Genomic DNA, 4286 nt, shown 5'->3' on the forward strand with positions numbered 1-4286 from the left:
GACAAGAACCAAACCAACGGTTATTTTGCTGTGCTGATTTGGTTTGATTTTAAAAATTTAAAAATAAACTAAATTAATTTGATTATAATTTTGATCAACAACCAACCCAAACTGATCCGTGAACACCCCTTCATCTCATATAATCTATATCTAAAGTACAAAACTCAAAAGTTTTTTTTTTCTTTTAAGTCTCAGTGTCGATCTTAATTAGTTAAAAATATAAAGGAGAAAATAGTAATTTAATCTATGTCCATCTCGAGTAGTCCGCTGGCTTTGGCTATAAAAAGCACCACAGCAGCTACACAAAAAACACACCTCAGTAAAATGAAAAAGCTAAGGCAAAGATAAAAGAGTGTGATAGTTCATATCAATGGTATTCTCTTTTTTCTCTCTCTTTAATTGAATCTTTGCTTTAGATTCCTGTAGTAATTTTTTATGTGCAAATATTTTTGTGGTTATATGTGCGTACATACTAGATCTGACTAGCTGACCCTTCTAGCTCCTCTACCTTTTTGATCGTCCATCTTTGGTTCTGTAGAGTTTTTCAGTTGCACGTTTCGATCCTCTTTCCCTTATATAATTATATATGTATATATGTCGTTACTTCCTAAGTCAATGAACTTCGCTGCCTGTGTTTACGCAAAAATAAAAAGAAATGGTAGATAAATTCAATTTGGGGTCATAGAGGTTAGATCTATGTGATTTTTTATTTTTTTTTGATTGTTGTTGGTGTGTTATGTACACTAGATTTCTTGTGTGAGTGTGTTTGGGATGGTTGGGAACTCTGGAGGCAGCGGTTCATCGATCTGTTCCCTGAATAGCTCAACATAAAGCAACAGAAATCGATCGATAAACCTCTGCATCCAGCGCTCTTAAACCAACCTAACTTTGTTGTTATATATTAAGGTTGCCGCATATCTTGTTGGTATTCGATTTGCAGTTTGATTAATTTGAATTTGCATCGGGTGGATCTGTTCAAGTGCGAGTGTTTTCTATGAATTTAAGTGAACAGTACTATTTGCAGATTGTCATTTTTCTTAAAAAATTTTGTTCAATTTTTCATGTGTCTGTTATATATTTTAAACAATTAATTGTTTTAATTTATAATTTTGTAGTTAACTTCAAATATGTATTAATTTTTATTTTACATATTCATATTGAATATTCATATTGAAGTACATATATTAAATCAGATAATTAATGGAGTTACTATTTGTACAGCCGTACAGTTTATCTTTTCGGGAAAAAGTGTGGTTTATATTGAAGTACATATATTATATGGCGAAAAGTACGTTTTGGACAAATGAACTTTTCCGGGGTTTTGATATTTCTGTTTCATTTCAATTAGAAATTTTAATTTATGACTCTTTTTAAGTCAAAAGCGATAAGTGTGAATTTTTAACTTATGATTTTTGGTTTCTTTTTAATATTTTAATTTAAAATTAAGTATTTTTAAGTAGGATTTTTTTTTGTTAGATTTACTCAAAACACTCAAAAAATACTTAAAATTTATTTTAACTTAAAAACACTCAAAATAAGTCAATTCAAATGGGCTTTTCTTTGGCTAAAATGCATAGCTTTAGCTTATCATGGTTTTAATTTATATCGGCAAAACACATCCTCAGGCGTCAAGCACCCAATTTGACATGGATTTTCATTTTTACACGTAGAGTGGCTATTTTAGATGTTTAAAATGAAAATCGTTCACTTAATGTGGCAAAGTGAAAAATCATGCCTCAAATATCGATGTGTTTGGCTATTAATATAAGTGGCGGTCTCTTCAAAATTGATGTCCGATTTGTATCGGATTCTATAAGAATGAACTATTTTTGGGGAATTTGGCACACAACCAATACTATTTGAAGAGTCTAAGCAACATAATTTTTAAGTGTTTAACCCTTTTTTTTGTTTACTTGAATAGTGTTGAGATCCATTAACTTGTAAGAATATTACTTTTAGTTAAGAACTTGTGCGGGCTTCTCTAAGTTATATTGCGGACTCTTCAATTATTATGGATATTTATCAGATTAAATAAAAATCTGAGTACTATTTAGAGGATTTGACACACATCCAATACTATTTAAAGAGTCTAAGCAACATAATTTCAAGAGAATCTTGTAACATATTTCTTAACACAATATTGTTGATATCCATTAACTTGTAATATTATTACTATTCGACTATTCGTTACGAACTTGTGGTAGGTTTAATTACCGCAATATTGTTTAGTTGCTTTAATTACAATAGTGTGTAGCTATTGAGCTCTTCATACCTCCAAGTTCCTATTTAGAATTGTGACTCGTCCAACTTATTTGTTAGTGATCTAAATTTAATAAATTAATGATTACTCTTAAGTAGGGTTTATGCATTTTTTTTCTAGGGTTAAAACAGTATTCAACTTTAGTATAGCAAGAGGTCTTCATCTCTGAAAATACTCTTTATTGGAGATAAGATCTCTTACTATAGTTGGAGAATATTATTTTACTAGAATATACATTAACCATGGTTAAGATTATTTATTAGTTAAATTAGATTGGATCATTAGCATGTAAATAGGACAACTATTACAGAACTCTAAATAGGAACTTGAGGAAGTGGAGAGTATAATTAATTAATAAAAACGCCCCCCCCGCCCCCCCCCCCCCCCCCCCCAAAAAAAAAAAAAAAAAAAAACACCATCAAAAGAACATTAGATTCTAGTAAAATAAGTCTCAAAAATCACACACGAAAAAAAATCGTACTTAAAACTTATCTTGCCCAACATCAAATGCAGCAAATCCACCTAGATGAGAAATCATTGTTTGACCCCATTTTTTTTTTTCCTAAAAATTTTATTCCAAGATTTTGTATATTTTGCTCAGATTAATGTTCATTTTTCATTTGGGTATTCTCCGCATTAGATATCGGGTAATGTAAATTTGAGTGTGATTTTTTAATGTAATTTTTGAGATTTATTTGATCTGAATTTAATGCTTTCGTAATAATATTTTTAAGGGTTTTTATTAATATTAATTAACAAATTAATAGAAGAATAAACTTTGAATTTATTTTTGAATTATAAGTTCCGTAATTTTTTATTTATTTTTGGTTAAGTAGAAAATGCATTAATTACAGAGAGTATTTACAGGAGTAGAGCTTAGTCGGGCTTGCGCTCCCATGAGAGAGTACAGGAATATTTCTGATATACCTAGTTCCAAAATAGTTGCAGCCCTTGCTTATAGGGATGGCAATGGTGCGGGTGCGGTGCGAGTTTCGGGTTTTTACTAAACGCGCAAGTGTAAACACCTAATTTTTGACCAAACTGAATGTTTTACGTCATTTAGTGTTTAATATATATACTTAATTTTTATCTTATTTTTACAAGATTGCTTTTAAAGTTTGGAAAAATACAAAAATAAAGTCATATTAAAATAAGTTTTTTATTTATTTATTTTTATTACTTATTTATTTATTTATTTAAAAAAAAAAAAAAAAAAAAGAAGATAAAGTCAAATCCTAAATTTACCCAAACCACCCACAATCCCCCACTCCTAATCAACCTCCCCCACTATCCCCACACACTACCACAACTACATACTACTATATAAAGCACTCAAACATACTACATATTGGACTACAAAAACACACATACGGAAACAAGAAGAAAAAACACTACTACTATACTACAAAACCACTACACTACTACATATCATATATACCACTACACTACTACATATCAGATATACCACACACACTACTACAACCACACACTCAGATACATATGCACACACACATACACGGCTGAAACAAGAAAAAGAAAAACCACTACATATTATATATACTACAAACACACACACACGAAAAAAAAAAGAGTATTCTTATGGGTTCGTGAGTTGGAGTTCGAGTTTCGGTTCCTGTTTTAGTCTCCGGTGATGGCATTCTACTCCTGCTCTTAATCAATTTGTTACACAAGTATGTCTATTGTCGAGGCTTGACTTTGTTGTATCAAGAATGTTTTATTGTTAATTCAATTTCGAAAATATATTGGGTTGGCTCTATTCGATGTTCATTCCTCGAACTTTCTATTTCATTGTGATAATATCTCCGTTTCGTTCATCTTTGTGTGAATATGTTAATTAATGTGTATTTTTTTACATTTAAAATTCATGTTGGTAGATACTTTTCATATTTAACTTGTTGCACTCAAAATGGTGAGAAAAGCTAATGACAAAAGATTTGTGTAAATTGGTTAAAAATTTTATCTTTAGTTATTTATTATTAATTAGTTAATTTATGAGATTATTAAT

At 30.0% G+C, this 4286-nt stretch overlaps 1 long non-coding RNA gene across 1 annotated transcript; it reads left to right on the forward strand.

Annotated features, from left to right (window-relative positions):
- Positions 1 to 241: 241 nt before the first annotated feature.
- On the forward strand, positions 242 to 4037 carry LOC107862380. The gene is made up of 2 exons (XR_001671981.2): positions 242 to 373; positions 3128 to 4037. It is a non-coding gene; the product is annotated as an uncharacterized LOC107862380 (long non-coding RNA).
- The last annotated feature ends 249 nt before the right edge of the window (positions 4038 to 4286 follow it).

This window comes from Capsicum annuum, chromosome 3, assembly GCF_002878395.1.
Source record: "Capsicum annuum cultivar UCD-10X-F1 chromosome 3, UCD10Xv1.1, whole genome shotgun sequence".
Taxonomy (NCBI): Eukaryota; Viridiplantae; Streptophyta; class Magnoliopsida; order Solanales; family Solanaceae; genus Capsicum; species Capsicum annuum.